Here is a 17,250-nt window from a genome sequence, read left to right as displayed (position 1 = left end):
ACACACACAGTGCCAGTATCTGAAGCGGAGAGTTTTGATTATTTACCATTTAAACTTTGGTTTCTTTCTTGATTCTTTCTCTCGTCGGTATTTTTCCTTGAAATTTTCACAAATCAACTGAATTCTGAAGGTTTGAATTTTAAGTCTAGACGTCTGTTTGTTAGTTTCCAGATGTCCCGCCGGGAGGACGGCGCATCACTCGATGGAGAATCGAACATTTTAAACTTGTTGCCAGTCATTTGGACTCTGAATAGAATCAGGCCCGGTTCCCGTGCCTCTGATGCTAATGCTAGCTAGCAGTAATGACCGTCAGTGGCTAATTAAAACGGCTAAAGGCTCGGCAAACCCGCGAACCCCCCCCCCTCCCCCCGTCCCAGGAAATAATTAGAGGTTTGAGCCTCACAAAGATGATGGATCGCGCCGGGACGGCGGTAGAACAGCGTTCAGAACCTGCCCCGAGATATCGGATCGGGGGATAAACGGAGCTGCTGGTTTCCTTTTCTCTCGACTAGCAGAGGTGAAAAAAGAGGTTCTTGGTGGAGAGACGGAACCCATCGGACCGCGTCCCGGAGAGGAGGATGGCGTCACATCTGACAAACTCCTCCATCAGCCGCGACACGCCTGACGTCCTGCCGGGAGAACCCATCATTGCCTCTCAGTAAGATCCAGACGAGCCAAGCTCCCTGTCGGTCCGGATGAAACAGAACCGGCCACAGCGATTAGAACCCGCCGGAAAGCGGATAACGTCTGAGATTTGTGTTCTACGACGTTTTACATCTACATGATGCCAGGTGGTACTGGCTTCCTGATTTAATTGTTCCATCAGAACCCTCGGGTTCTCCGGGTCATGTCTGATTAATGTTCCCAGAAACACAATAAAAAAAAAAAACCTACCAGAGAATCTGAGGTCCAATCGGACCTTTGAACCTGATCGGTGTCTTTATTACTGGACCCTAAGACTGAAACCCTGCAGGACGGTAGCACACATTCTGATGGACAAACGTAGCCCCGCCTCCTTCCTCCTCTCGGTCACATTGTCGTTTGATAATCGCTGACCTGGAGGGAAGCCCCTCCCCCTTCCCGTACGTTCCTCTGGCACAGAACCACAAGCAACTTAATCAGTGCTGATGCTGATGGGGCCCTTTGAGGGAGGTGTGTGACTTACAGTAATGGGGTTAAATCACCCCTCAGCGATTACGCGGCCCCACCTCGGCGGGGGCGATGTAAGCGACAGAGGAGGAGGAGGAGGAGGAGGAGGAAGGATGGGGCCTGCAGATGATCACAGCACCTCCTTCCTCCGCAACTCGCCCCCACCCTCCTGACGGGGGCTGCTCAGAGAGCGAGCGCGATGGCGTGAAGAGGAGGGGAGCCAGGGGGGGGGGGGATTTGGACTCGGTCCCAGAAGACTCCTCCCGTCTCACCAGCTGTCCCCGCTGCATGAGCGTTCCAAGCGCACTCTGGCAATTCCACAATTAAGAACCAGGATGCAGCAATTAGCTCCAGAGGCGACCCAATTAGGCTGTACTTTACACATCACCGTCCGGAAGGGCTTCCAGCGCCACATCCGACCTGACGTCGGATTCCCCTTGCCCGTCGGACGAGACGCTGGCCTCGCAGCCGGGTGTCTCCCGTCTGGGCGTGTCATTTGTTTGTTGTTATGTTGACATCAGTTCAATCAGGACGTTGCTCTGATCCAGAACATCCCACCAGTGAGACCGGCAGACCAACCCGCACTGGATCCACCTGATCCAGCTCCTGATCCGACCCGTTCTTGTTCCGTCGTCTGACCAGCTGGCGTCTCCATGACACCGTCGCCGGGCGGGGCCGGCTGGTTCACCACCAAAACGGTCCAATCAAACGTGGTCTTCGTTGTTCAGCCTCTCAGATGTTCTTCAGTGTCGGCGGCCGGTCGATACGGAACCTGCGGTTCTGGGACTGGACCCATTCTCAGCCTGGAGTTGAACTCAATCCTGAGGTCACGCCGGTTAACAGCAGTCACGCGGTTATTGATTAGTCGGCGTCAGAACTCGTCATGCTTCCTGATCCGACCCGGCGGCTCATCTTCTCCCAGCGTCTCCTCAGGAACAATTTCAGGGAATGATTGGGATTGACCTCACAGGCTTCCGTAGCCTGGAGACTCAAAAGGGTGTATTCCTGTATGAATGCTAATGATTCTGGAGGTCATGAAACCTGACTAACGAACCCCCTGGAGTCATTAGCATCCATAAGGTGAAGCGTTGTTGCCCCCCTCCCCCCCCATCCAGGTCTGGTTGGGGGTTGTGGATTTGGGGGACAGAGGTCAATCCTGCATTGTGTGTTGCTGATAGACGGTGTCTTCATCCTCCTCCTCCGTTCAGGGATGGTTTCTCCAGTTGGACAAAAATGTCTCCTTTAACTCCTCCCTCAAACCACCTGTCTTCCCTGGATAACTCCTGGACATTACTGTCCTCAAAGGAGTGTCCTGTGTCTTTCACCTGACTTCCCTGGATAACACCTGGACATTACCGTCCTCAAAGGAGTGTCCTGTGTCCCTCAGGTGCAGGTGGACGGCCGAGTCTTGTCCTGAGGAGCCGGCTCTCCTGTGCGGAGCCGTACGCTTGTGGAGCGTTTGTTTGGTCTCCCTGATGTCCAGGTCGCTGCATTCTTCACCGGACAGCAGACACTGCGTCGCTCTGGTTGTCTCAGGGTGTTTTGTCTTGAAATATGAAAAGACAAGATTGAATCTTCAAGGGGGGGGGGGGGGGGGGGGTTTGCTTTTGCAGGTTGGCCTCCCCAACAATGGGAGGGAGGGAGAACGCGACGATGCCGTCAGTGCTGAAGTATATATTTTATTAAATTGCCATATAATACTCTCCTAACGATGGAAGCCACAAAAAGGGGAGGCGTGAAAAGTGAAGAAAGTGCACAGCTCAGCGTTTGTGAGGGGCGTGGGACCCCCCAGCGGAGGATGAGGAGGGTTGCTGATGGACATGTGGGAAGACTATGGATCCAGCTGTGCTCTCTCTAAGGTAAAGCCTCACTTCAAAGTCGGACGCCCCATCGGAGGCCTTGAACAGTCCTCATTAAAATGCACAGATCTCAGAGAGGAGGGGGGGGGAGGGGGGGGGTGGCGTCGACGCCAGATCAATGTGGTTAAGCCGCGCTGCGAACGGATACCGCTGATGTTCATGAAGACGGCGAACGCTCGCCAAGGTCACTCCCACCTCACGTGAGAAAGAAGCCTTTTAGACAGCATCCGAGAACAAACGGCCTTGGATGCGTGCACGCGGATGGGGGGGGGGGGGGCTCGGCTAGCCTCCTTCCGAGAGCGTTCCCACAACGAGCCATCTGGACGCCCAGCGCTTCCATCCAGAGGAGAAAGGGAAGAGGAGGCCGCCGTTTGTTTCTGACGGTCGCCTCTAACGGTTGCTGTTTTTCTGATGGCGACATCAATCTGCCAATCACTAACAGCAGCCATAAAGAGTTTATAGCACGACATCGGCAGGAACGAGGCTCGTTACGCCTCCTGCAGCACTTTGTTCACTTACGTTTACTATCGGACGTGACTCGAATAAAACCAAACGCAGGCTGGCCCGAGTGAGCTGCCAGGTTCTGCAGAATAAACCCGGTTGAACGTCTGCTTGTAGTTTCTCATTAAAGGTGCGGCGGCATGCCCGGCGACCGTCAGTGCCTGCGTCAGGATTCAAGGGCACGGCAGCCGGGGTCTGGAGGCAAACCGGGACGTCCGAGGCCTCCCGGCGGCGCCTCAGAGGGACGTGGATCATCGTGAAAGGCCATCCAGGTCTCAGAGTCCGTTTAAAAAGCCAGAACAACAAAACAGAGATCAATGCTGATGGCAAGAAACATCATCAAAAGGTTGGCGGTGTTGAGCCCGGTTCAGACAAATACGACCAGGTCCACACAGTGAAACAGTCCAGGTTCACACGGTGAAACAGTTCAGGTCCACACAGTGAAACAGTCCAGGTTCACACGGTGAAACAGTTCAGGTCCACACAGTGAAACAGTCCAGTTTCACACGGTGAAACAGTTCAGGTCCACACAGTGAAACAGTCCAGGTTCACACAGTGAAACAGTCCAGGTTCACACAGTGAAACAGTCCAGGTTCACACGGTGAAACAGTTCAGGTCCACACAGTGAAACAGTTCAGGTCCACACAGTGAAACAGTCCAGGTTCACACAGTGAAACAGTCCAGGTTCACACGGTGAAACAGTTCAGGTCCACACAGTGAAACAGTCCAGGTTCACACGTTCCGAGAGCGGATCCAACAGTTAGCCTTCCTTTGATCAGCGGCCGTTGCGTGATAATTCCAGATAATCTATCTGCATCCTGCGTCCAAACAAACGGTGTTTGGATGTGCATCAGGGGACAGCAACATTATCAAATCGTTTAATCATTCTGATTAACTCCCGTCTTTATTTGTGCTCCATTAAAATCAGTGAATATGTTTAAGCTAATCTGTAGGTGGCAACACCTCTGAAGCGCCGCGCAGACCCACACATTGGCAGCACGCAAACAGGAAACAGTGGGCTTCTACCGCCGGTTGGAGAGCATTGTGTTGTTTCAGCGTTAATTATGTGTGAATGCACACAAAATGAATGATAATATAATTCAATTTATTATGCATTGTTTGCATAATAAACACCACAAGGGCAGACAGGGAGGTGAGAACTCAGCATGGCTTCCCTTCCCACAGCCATAAATATACACAGCTAGTATAAAAGCCCAGCATCGTTTCCTCTGTTAGCATGATAGCCTCCGATTAAAGGGACAGCACGCGGCTCTACGGATGTTACACTCCTTATTCAATCCAATGCAACGGATGAATTGTGAGAGAAATGAAGATTTATAGAGTAAGGCAATTACTGTGAGCCTGGTGCAGCGGCGCTTATTTAGCTGAATGCTAAGCCCGCCTTGCATGGAGGAGCACTAATTACTGAAGCTTATGGGAAGCTTATACTAATCTTGATTGAATTTCTAAGTTTGATGTGAGATCTCACCGTCAAACTTTTTCCCACTGACAAAAGGAGCAACTTTTGAAACTTGTGTTTCCAAACAGGTGTAAGACGCTGCGAATAAACCCGTCGTCACAATCAGACCCCGAACAACGGGAACAAGTGCAAATAAAAGCATGAAAAACACGCGGACAAGCAAACACGCCTCACAATGGAGCGGCAGAAACTGTCGGGATTTGGATCTGATTAACAGACGATCTGGAAAAGGATCCAACACAGAAATGGAGACGCTTCCTTCTCCCTGTGGCACACCTTCTGGTTTTAAACAGATCCGTAATGGAGCTCGCCTACACAGCACCCTCTGCTGGTAGGAGAGCTGCAGGTGCCACCGAGCGAATTGTAGCCTGCGTGGATTCTTCCTTGGACCACAACCCGCCTCTGAACTCAGGAGTCCAGCGAGCAGATAAATGAACCGCCGGCGAATGAAGCATCACCTCACCGGTGGAGGCAACGACCCGACACCAGAACCCGACCACAGACAGGTCCTGCTGATAATCGGATCACCTGTCCAGAATACATTTAAGGCCACATCCCCAACCTGTCTCTTATTCAATGGCACAACTGTAGGTAGGGCGGGGCCTTAACGGCCACTTGTTGTTCCAACAAAGCTAATCCATCATTTCCATGCAAATTAGCCAAATAGTTAACCAATGAGCAGCAGAGGGCGGGAATGAGGACAGTCCAACGCCGTTTCTACTAAAGGTACCTCTGGCCGCAGCCCCTCCTCCCCCCCCGACCAGACAGCGAATAAGATCCCATCGCTGCGTAACCATGACAACCGTATCTATTAACAACAACAACAGGCTGAAGACATGAAACACCGCAGATGCGTTCAAGTTTATTTTGTCACGTGGGACCAGATCGCGGTACAAAGAGGTTAATGTGTTGCTGTGCTCCTCTTCATCAGCCGTGGCGTGATGAAGGTGAACATCTTGGTTAACTCCGCCTCTGATCTAATGATATTCACTGATACGCTGGAGGGCGGGGGCGCAGAAAGTAATTAGTCACACCTCTAAACCACAGATAATCCTCTCCGACTAGTCGAGGCTTGTTTCACTAAAGTGTGTGTGTGTGTGTGTGTGTGTGTGTGTGTGTGTGTGTGCGCACAACAACCACATCCGCTGGAAACATCTTCATCCGTCACAGAGACAAAATACATCCGACATCATGAATTAAACATTTAAAGGGAAAGGAAATCTGAGAATGAATCCAGTTTTCCAAAGTGTGGGAATTCCATCAGCAGAGACTGAATAAAAGAAAACGGAAGAGCCGCCTGAAAGCGGCTCAAACTCCGATGCTGCGAGTATCGAGGAGTTATTCCAGCAAGCGTTTAACGCTGGAATCTTTGCATTGTTACTCTCCAATTGTCTTAAAATTGAAAGCAGGGAAATCTACATTTTTCCGAGGATATCCTCGCCGTTTCTTAGCAGGTGCTAACGGCTAGCACAGCTCATGAAGCCGGAGAGAAAAACACCAATCGACCAATGACGACAGCAGAAACAAGAAATCATCCAGTGTGGGCCGGGCCTTGGGCTGGGAAGTGGAGTCCACCGGTTCGAGTCCCAGCCCAGACGAAATGTGGAGTGTGGGCTGGTGGCTGGAGAGGGGCCAATCTGCCTCCAGAGCACTGCCGAGGTGCCCTTGAGCAAGGCACTGTCCCCCTAACTGCACCCTATTCCCTCGCCGCATGCTAGGGCCCCGATGCATATATGTATGTGTGGTTGCTAACACGACGCTGCCAGGACGCTAACAGGATGCTAACAGGATGCTAAAACGACGCCGCCAGGACGCCAACACCCAGCCTGACGTCCTTGTTCATTATAAGTTCACACAAACGGATTTCTCCACCGAACCACTCCATTTAGCAGCGATGCCGGGCCTTTCAAACGGGCGTTGTGTCTCCACCCTGGAGAAGCTCTCTTCAGGTGTTAATTGCAGCATCTCAAGGATGCAGCCGATGGAGAGGATGATGAAGGAGCTTCTCTGACTTGGGTCCAAATAGACGCGTTGACTGAACTCTGGGCCGGCTGGCAGAGCTTCTTCCTCTGCAGCAAACAATCAGCGACCGCCGTCATGCCAACGCAGCGTGTTGCGCTCGCGCCAAGAGAAAACACAAAGCGCGAAAGTCATCTGAGCCGAGCAGCTCCCCCTACTGGTCAGAAAGAGAACAACCCTTATCAATAGAAAAACGTTTAACTTTTCATGTTTTATGTTTCTTTAACCGTCTCACAGATCTGAGCTGAATAACTAATCTCTTTGTTCAGGATAGCGTTGGACATCTTAAGTCCATGCTAGCACCTCGGCTATCGCTAATACCTCGGATTCATCCCCCCGACGTCCGTCCGCTTCTATTTTTAAGTTCAATTACATTTTGCACCTTTAGCCTGGGGTCAGAGAAGCTCTGGTGAAAGGAGACAATGTCCCTCCTTCAGCGGCCCACCGCAGCACACTGCCAGGTAAGAACCGGATCCATCGCTCTTTTCTCCCAGGATGCATCTGTGCCCCAGCCCGTCTGTAACGAGACCCTGCCATCATCACATCAACCACGCCATCATCCGTCTCACCTCCTCACATGGATATTTGGTCCGCCATCACACGCCGGACCGGCTGACACATTTGGAAGGGACTCTCAAACGTACATTAGGAGGCAGAGAGGAAGAAAACGACCCGGGAGGTGAGTTTTTATGCATTACAGGTCATTATACGAGTGGCCTGAGAGCCACTCAGCCACCATTAACCAAGACAAGGGGCCAACGGGACCACTTCCTGTCAGGAAGTAATGAGAGAAATGTGGAGTGCATGTTTAGGCTGATGGTTTCAGATGTTCCGCGTCTGGAAATTACTCCACGGCCGCAGTTTGGACTGCAACGCCGAATCCATCTATAATGCACTGTCCAGATGTAATTTATGTCGAAATGTGTTTCTCTGCTGCCTTAAGTGGAACTTTACTTACGTAATGAGCGCCATCGCAGCATCGGGGTCGCAACGTACGCGGCGCACTCCGCATCACGCTCAAAGAGAGAGCGTAGGCGTCTGGAAAAAAACACTTCCCAAAACGGATACCGCTAAAAAGACACGTCTGCTTTTCATGGCTCAGGATGAGAACAATCACAACTGCTCTGATCCATCGGCCACATCGCCACGGAAACATGACGCCAGGTGCAGAAATGAAGCATGCTGGGAAATTACATGATAATGGCTGTTTCCTAATTGATGTCCTTTTATTATTATATATATATTTATCTTGGTTCCTAGGGGAGACACGGGTTCTCTTCTCATGTAAGGCCCAATAGGGGAGGAGCTACAGTCACCTGACCACAGACTGCCCAGGTATCTCGCGTAAACGTCCTACAAACGTCCTACAAACGTCCGGCGTAGCGTCCACTGGAGCAGCAGGAGTCCACTGATAAACGTCAAGAGGACAGAGGACAGAGGACAGGACCATCGAGATGATAAAAGGTGTCCCAGTGGCGTACCGTCGCCCTCCACAGATAAGGTGACAATAATTCACCGCTCAGATAAATACAACTTATACCGCAAGCAAAAAGAGGACTGGTCCTGCATCATCAGCGTTTCCATAGCAACTATCTCGTCTGGCTCCTGAATCAGTGCATCTCCTTTGTTATGAGCTGAATTCAACAGCTTGAATTTGACCTCAGTTTCCTTCTGCTTTCAGGACAGTCCTCCAGTTCTGGGTCTGCCCCAGGTCTGGGTTAGGAACACGCCCACAAGCCGCTCCAGGTAGAGGCCACAGGAGAAAACCAACCAGGTGTTGACCCTCTCCAGCCGGCTCCTCCCCATCTCTTGTACATGAAGTAGCTGGGTCCACTTTGTTTAGAACCTGCTCCGTTGCGATTCCAAGTGAGCCAAACAGGAACTAAAAAGTCACGTGAAATATTCCAGAGCAGCGATTGGTCGATGCAGAAGACTCTATATTAAAGGCTACGTCACAGCATGGAGTCCGTCTGCCCACCCCAAGTGGGCGGGTCTCCAGAGAACACCTGCAGGTCTCAGAGCTCTGTCTTTGATTGTCGACTGCATCCAGTTTGCATTCAGGTAGTAAACTGGGGGCGGGCTTTAGGACCCAGATCCTCCACATCGTTGCCGGTCACAGGTAAAGCCAGGTGCATGCTAACAGGTGTTTGTAACGGAGCTCATATCAGCAGGTAATCTCTGGGTGTGAAGGCAAACCCGTTTATTCTGAGCACACGAGCCACAGATGTGAGCGTAAATCCTGAAATCATTATGGGACGCCACATCCGTCCGGTGTAAACACCAGAAAGCAGCGATGCTAAGCTAAAGATTTAAAGAGATTCAAGCATATCCGCTGTCTCTGTGTGTGTGTGTGTGCTTCCCCGGAGGACAGATATCAGTCACCAGTTCCATTTATGTGTGTATTTTGAGACAGGGGGGGGGGGGGGGGGTCCAAACAGATAATGAGCAGATGGCAGGGGAACACACACCTGCCCCCCCCCCCCCCCCCCCAATCTGGACGGTTCTGCAGGTGAGGCGTAAAATGTTCAGTAAAAAGTATCCGACATCAAAGTGGGACCAACATGGCCGAACATGAGAGGAAACACGGCAGCGCGCCGTAACGGCCGGTCAGGGGAGGCTGCTGTCTGTAGACCAGCCAGGTGTGTGCGTGTGCGTGTGTGTGCGTGTGTGTGCGTGTGTGTGTGCGTGTGTGTGTGCGTGTGTGTGTGTAAACTCAGCATGAAGGACATCCAGACCCGGTGGACGGATGAAGACAGTTCGCTCATGTTTCATTCCAGTTTTCACCACCGGGTCCGGCCCGTTCTGTTCAGACGGGCCCACCTGATTGGCTGAGATGCTGATCCAAGGCCGTCGGCGCCGCTAATGGGCGGATGTAACCAAGCGGACATTAAACACGCAGCAGCATGGCAGGCGTGTCGGACGTCCAATCGGAACTCCTCCAGAACCAGAAGGTTCAGGAAGAACATGTCTCCGAGTCCTTGTCTTTCTCATGATCTCATTGGTTTAGAGAAATATTCCTGGAGGATCAGCGCCAACCCTGAACGGCACAGATGAACCGGGTCCAGGTCCTCTGTCTGCTGGAACTGATCGCTGATTGGATCTGAACCTCAGCGCCACGCCCATCGCCGCGGTCAACGTGTCACGTAAAACGTTTGACGCCAACTGATGAAGAGTCTGAAAACGAGTCTGGATACGCAGACAGAACCTTTAATGCTTTTCTGATCAATCAGTCGTTCAGGAAGGTCGGACCAGTTGGAAAAGAATCTGGAATGAAACGAGAGAGATCGTTCTCGTAGCATCCCTTCAACGTGACGTCCAAAAAACGCTTAAACTCCAGTTCCTGGGATTAACACCGAGCTAGCTGCTAGCTGCTAGCTACATCCCCAGTGGCCGCCTCCTCCTCCCGGTCCTGTAAAGTGGGCTGATGGTTCCCTCGTTGGACGTGTTGCCGCGGGTGATGTATATGCTCTGACCGTCCCAGATGTCTCTGGGTGGTCTGCTGGACCGCCACACCGCTAACCCCGGCCGCAGCGCTAACGCCCTCCACACCGCTAACCCCCGCTTCCTTCTGATTTCGCGTAGTTTCATGAGAAACTACAAGCCGGGCAGCAACCTTTTCCCACGGCGTGTTTTCCCATCTGATTCCTTAGAAACGGTCGTCGGGGTCCACGTCCTTGGGTCTTTGGGGACGCCGGTGCAGGTGTCTGCTGCTTTCTCCAGCCGCCATCACTGACTGGAGAGAACACCGAGTTCAATCAGTGCAGCGGCTTTTAAGATACACCTCGGTTTAAATAGCCAGCTCAGTCTCAGGACGGGTCTTTAAGAGCCGCAATGACACGCAGCTGATAAACACCCCCCCCCCCCCCCGCCACACTTTGGAGATCCATCTGACATAATGGCGCTCTGAGTGCAGAAATTATCCGCCACACAGTTATCGAGAAGGAGGAATCTCTGAATAGACGATGGAAGCATTAGAGGCGGAGCTCTAAACAATGGCTTCGGTCTCACCTCACACACACACACACACACACACACACACACACCTTGACAGCACAGTCGAGTTTCTCCCTGTCAAAATACCCCAACAGGAAGTAGCTCCATCTACATCTGTGATGAGGCAGACGGACCGGGCCAACGATGGAACGGTCTTTACGTCCCTCCGGTCCGGACGAGCTGGACAGGAATCGGCCGTTTACGTGTCTCTAATGGTGCGCCGGTTTGCCTTCTCTTCGCTGATTGTTCTGTTTGGATGCAGCCAGAAATAAAAACTCCTGATCGAGTGTCCAGGATGTCAGAGGTAAAATAATGTTTGGAGCTGTGCAGGAACCCAGACACGCATTAAATAGAAACCACGATGATGATGATGAAGGTGTGGGCACGGCGCTGAAGTACATTAGCAGTTATCACGTTACAACTCATCAGCAATTACTCCCGTCCACAATCCTGCATTCAACGTGGTGCCGACACTCCAAACGCCCCGATGCAGTTGAGAGCTGATGAAACAGCGGGTCCTGGCGGGCCGGCTTGGAGGGCCTCTCTCTGCCTGTTCGGAATAATAACGAGAACGGGTCACAGATCCTTGTGGAAATGAAAATAAAGCAGGACGTGCTCGGCTCCGCGTGACCGGTTCCAGGGCTACGAGTCACGTGTTGGATAAAGTTTGACAGAACCGCTGGCAGAAGTTAATCCAGGTCTGGGTCTGAGGTTCCGCGGCAGGACGGCACTCGTGGGACCGGTGGGTTTCCTTCCCGGCGCTATGACTCCATGAGTCGGCGACTCAGGTGGATGAAACTTTAAAGCTGGCTCCCCGGACATCAGTGGATGTGGCGTGAGTCCGCCGGAGTCCCGCCGGACCTGCTGGCTCCCGTCGATCCGTTTGTGCCGCTCCGTGCATTCGCCTCCACGCGGGTTCCCATCGCCGTGTGACGGAGCCGTTGTGACAGCCGGCCTTCCTTTCAGCTCGCCGGGTCACGATGAACACAGTCAGAGGCTTTCCTTTGACCGGCACCGGTTAAAAATGATCAAACCGCGCCGGTACCAGCTATTTCTCCGGGTCGTCTGCGAGCCGGTTGGACGCCATAAGGGCTGCGACATCAGCTGTGAAATTGGAGCGAGATGGAAATGATTCTGTCTTCCTTCAAACAGAGGAAACGGATTTCATGGCTGTCCGCAGTATTTTATGATTCTCCACGACAGGAGCAGGAAAAGAGTCTTTGTCTGGTGGCGAACTTCCAGCAGTGGGAACCGATTCCCGCTGCGCGTATCGGATTCCGGCTGACCGCTGGTCGTCTTGAGCAGGATGAGCAGGACTTGGGATCCAGACAAAGGAGACGATTCCACTTGAACTCGTAGGAATGGGTCTCTTTGTCCAAAGTGAGTGGGTCGTCCTCTGATCGAGAGGTTGGCGGTTCGAATCCCGGCTCCCGCACATGTGTACACTGTCGTTGTGTCCTTAGACAAGACACTTCACCCACATTGGCTGTGTGAATGTAGTGAGTGAATGTAGGTAGTGGTCAGGAGGGCCGATGGTGCTTCTGTCAGTCTACCCCAGGTCCACAGGGTGAAACAGTCCAGGTCCACAGGGTGAAACAGTCCAGGTCCACAGTTTGACCTTGAACAGGCTGGGGCAAAAGGGCTTTAGGCTGACTGAGGGGGGTGGAGCTGGCAGCTGGGGGTGGGCAGCATCGCCAGGAGGAGGCGGAGCCAAGAGACATCTCTATTCCTAACAGCAGAGCTCCAACTCATCTTTATTGGTACATTTAATGCCCAGAACCTCGTAGAATGACCCGTTAAGTTTGTGATAATTGAGCAGCACTTACTTAAGAGTCCAGTTAAAATGTCAGCGCTCCATTAATACCTGGCATCAAGGCACCGTCACACTGATTTAAAATCTGCCCTAATCAGCAAACGTGGCCGCCCGGGTCTCGTTTGAGGACAGCGGGCCCAGGCCGGGTCAAGGCTGGGGACCTCAATTAAATTAAGTCCAACCCCCCCCCCCCATGTCTTGCATCACTTTCCCTTTATTAGCACTTCTGATTGAAGTCAGGCAGCCAGTCGTTTATTCGGTGTATATTTATGAGGCGTTGTGATAAATCAGGAGAGAGCAGCAGTATTTTCATTTTCCCGGAGTCGAGGAAAATAAAGAGGAACGAGGTTTACGGGTTCTGTTCAGCAGAATTAAGAGGCACAAAGGCATCCTGATGCGTTTCCGTTCGACCGGGTGCAATTTACATAAATACGCATGTCCTTGGATTCGAGTCAGGTGTAATTATCGTGCCGCACGACCGCCGGTCTCCCGGCCCGGAATGGTTCAGGAACCGGCCGAAGCGCTCGAGGGAGGAAACCTTTTGGCAGGCGGGGTCCGATCCGGAGGGCGCTTGGATCGGCTGATTACAGCCACACCTGTTTGGACTGACACGGTGCACGGTGCTGATGAAACGCTACGACTTTCAGAGTCGTTCCGTCTCAGAGAGACAGAAACGGTTTTCAGAATTCCCTATATGCTCAGGCAGACAGGAATCTTGAAACATTCTCACGAACACACACGGTTTATTTTCTTTATGCAAGTCACTGTGGAATTCTTTTCACTTTTTGACGGATACAGGAACAAGCTTTGGGACCGGTTTCAGCAGAACTCCACCTGAGGCAGCCTGGTTCTGGGCCCAGAGTGACCTTGATGGCCCCCCCCAGCCTCATGACTGATGGAGTGTCAGAGGGGAACTTTCCTGGGCTGCCGTCGCGGTGAGATTCAGACGAGCGTGTCTTACAAAGCGCTGCGTTGTTTCATCGCCATCGTCTGAACTAATGTCCTCGGCAGCAGGAGCATTAAGACGCCATTATCCAGAACATCAGCGGGGGTTAAGCCCATTAAAGGAAAGCCCCCCCCCCCCCGCTAGAATAAACGAGCATTAATAATTCATCCATGCTCAGTAAAGAGCTGCATGTAATCCAGCGTGATGAAGACAGAGGCCGGCCAGGTGACCGGCAGCCCCGCCCCCTTCCATGGCATTCCTGAGGTGAACTCGGAACGCTCGAGGCCGTGCACGGTCACATTTCTGCTTCACCGAGAGACAAAAGTTTGACCTTTGTTAGCCGCCGTCTGTGTGCAGCCAGCGGGTCAGAACAAACGCCGGCCCGGGGATAAAACAGAACCGTTGATCGTTAGAGGCAGATGTTTGTTCCGATAGGTGTAAAGTTCATCTCGGCCACCGGGAGTCCTGCCGTGAGACGGGAACAGTCCCTGATCAGACCGCTGTCCCATCAGAGAGGGACGTCCCGCATAAAACAAAACTACCCAGAAAACACCAGGGCTTAAACATACAATAACCCTTAGAACACGGCGGGCGACGCTACCTGGCATCACACATGACGCTGGCGTGATCCAACGCGATGCTAGCATGATGCTAGCGTGATGCTAGCATGCATGGTTCTTCTATGGGTTTTTTGTTCTATTGTCAGCATCCGTAGCCTCCAGCGATGGGATGGCGACGCTACATGAAGAGCCGTGGCATTTACATGACGTCCCAGTTCAGTGTAGCATGCACAGATCCACAGGCGGCTCAGACACGATAATCGCACACAGATCAAGTCCTCCGCCATGAAACTACCAGAAGACATGTTTTTAAATGTCAAAGCAGATTCTGTCCATCTTGAAATATTAAGGGAGACCAGTAGGAACGGCGTGGCCCTAATTTGCTTTACGAGTCGGGTTTGTGCTGTCAGAAGTGGTAAGCTGTCGATTTAACGCTGGCCTACATTCTTCCATCATAATAAAAGTCGGAAGAGGAAAAGTCCAGTTTGTTCTTCGTTCAGCGTCAAAGACAAACCTCCTCCAGCGGGAGACCAACGAGCCAAAGTCCAAGAATATCACGTTCATTAAGCCTCCGACGAAGGCTTCACTTATCAAAGCTCCAGTTCTTCCTGGAGACCTGATCCGGATCCGGATCCGGATCCGGATCCAGCCCCCAGCCTCCGGCGGCCTTCCTGGGCAATCTTAGCGCAGTCATCACGGACACGCCCTCCAGATCCAGAATATACCCGGTTTACCTGCTGCAGACCACATGCATCGACAAGCCCTCCACCAGAATGACGGTAACCATGGAAACAGGCCAAAAAAACAAACCTAGTCGGTGTGCAAAACCATTTTGACTCACTTCTGACGGACGCCTCTCAGGTCAAACACCCGCCCCGATTGGTCCCCCTGTGAACCCGCTGGCGTGACGCAGACGAACGCTAAGCTCCCGCCAAGAGAAGCAGCGCGACGCCAACAGGACGGTCACGGTCGGAGGGCGTCTGGAATAAGCACGTCACTGGATAGTCAAAGACGGCGTCCCGAATCGTCTTTTTACAGCCAAACTGTCGTCCCCGTTCTTTTAAGCTTCAGTGCAAACACAGGAAGCGAACACGAAACACGTGACGGGCGGCGTTGATTAGCATCCTGCTAGCTAACGATCCTGCCTCACAAGATCAATATCAGCGCAGCCGATATTCTAGTGAGAACACATACGTTTAATCTGGATTTATCGGAGGCCTGTAAATCGTGGATGGATTACCCGTGACAGCCGGCGTCAGATTACGCTTCCTCGGCGTGTGGTTGGACTCGCAAACAAGCGCGTTAAATTCAAGATGGCCGACTTCCTGTCTTTAAGATGAGCACGATGGTTACATCCTGAAGGTTTGCTGCAGCATCACGCGTGCACACAGAACAATCCCAAACCCCGTACTTGAGAAGTTGCGCGTGACTTTACCTGCGCAGGATGAGTCCTCGGCGAGGCAGGATGCACCGGCCGCTCCGCTCCGCTCCGTGCACCTGCGGGAGCAGGAAGCAGGTGGATGTGATTCCTGATGCAAATGCGAGCATCTCTGAGGGAGAGGCGGAGCATTGGTATTCAGCCTCAGCACCGCTCTCCTCGCCTTGGCGTCGACCTTACGACCCCGCAGCGGGAAATAATTTGGCGGCTTCTCTGACCCTCAGCAGTATGCACGTGCACACAAAAACGCGCGCGCGTGCACGTTAATGGCTGCGTTTCAGCTGAGGAGTTACTTCTAGCTTCTGGCGCGGCGTGAAGCGAAGCGCAGGTGAACGCACACCTGAACCATTTCCTCCAGTCTCGCGTGAGGACGTCACGTGAACACGCGGCGGGTCCTCCACGAGCGCAACGGGACACTAACGTCACGTGCACGAGAACCCACGCACTAACACAGTGTTCGTGGGAACACGCAGCTCCGTTCGTGTAACGTATGTGAATTCCTACCGGTCGTTGTGCCTTGAATGCACCACGACAGGAGTTGACGTCACCGCTTTCACTTTGCTTACACGGTAAAATTAGCTCCCCAGAATCACGACTAAGTATCCCGGTAGCGTCACCGGATAACTCGGTGTGTTCAGGCGGGACGCGAATTGCACTAACGTGTGAGAGAACACTTTTATTTCACAGACGTTCAAGTTAAATGAGCTCAAAAGAACAGCAGGCTGAGTTCCGGCTTCAGCCGACCCGGCGTTTCCATCACTGCTGCATGCGGCAAGCTAGCAGGCTAGCTAGCATGCGTGGGACCGACAGGTGTGCGCGTTGACGGTACATTCTCACCTGCGTCACACAGACACTGGGCGTGTACTTGTTTACTCACAAATGCAATAAATACACAAGAGGACGTCCTTAATTAATCACCGACAACGGTATAAAAAAGACAAACTCACCAGCTACGCTCGGTGGGATGTCTCGTTGCACTGTGGGAGATGTAGTTCCACGTTGAGGAAGGGACTGCTGTCACTTCTGAGACTATAATGACTAAACCGGAAGTAACGTCGCTGTTGTGTGGCATTTACGTGGCGTAGGGATTATTTCCACAGTTCTCAAGTTTGTCTTTTTTGTTTTTTGAAGGATTAATTTACTGGTTTATATCTTTAAACATAACAAAAACTATTTTAAGACAGATTCTTGGAAATTGAATAAATGAGTGTTTGTAAAATACTCATAAAGAATCACAGAATAGTTGTGCATAAAACATCCACGAGACGCGTTGAAAGAGCTCAAGAATGGCCTTTTGAATCTTTATAAAAGAAAATATCTTTTTATTTATATTCAAGTGCAGTGATTTTCTTCATGTTTCTCCTCTATCAGGCGACCTTGTGCAATTACAAACAATACAGACGTCACATATATCAAACGACAGGTAAAATGAAAACGCTATTCTGAAGGTTAATCAAAAGATTATTAAAGCAGGTGTTGCTTATTTTTGATT

General features: G+C 51.9%; 1 protein-coding gene across 1 annotated transcript in view; it reads right to left on the bottom strand.

Moving 5' to 3' along the window:
- Nucleotides 1-16,745, bottom strand: part of LOC137898715 (bis(5'-adenosyl)-triphosphatase-like) — a 64,102-nt gene extending 47,357 nt beyond the window's left edge. The window contains exons 1-2 of the mRNA XM_068742757.1: nt 16,706-16,745; nt 15,756-15,817 (exon numbers count right to left, since the gene is read on the bottom strand). The gene's annotated coding sequence lies outside the window, so the exon portion shown is untranslated. The remainder of the gene's footprint in view (nt 1-15,755; nt 15,818-16,705) is intronic.
- Between the last annotated feature and the right edge of the window lie 505 nt (nt 16,746-17,250).

This window comes from Brachionichthys hirsutus, chromosome 8, assembly GCF_040956055.1.
Source record: "Brachionichthys hirsutus isolate HB-005 chromosome 8, CSIRO-AGI_Bhir_v1, whole genome shotgun sequence".
Taxonomy (NCBI): Eukaryota; Metazoa; Chordata; class Actinopteri; order Lophiiformes; family Brachionichthyidae; genus Brachionichthys; species Brachionichthys hirsutus.
The sequence above is the reverse complement of the archived record's forward strand: the minus strand, read 5'-3'. Positions and strand labels throughout refer to the sequence as shown.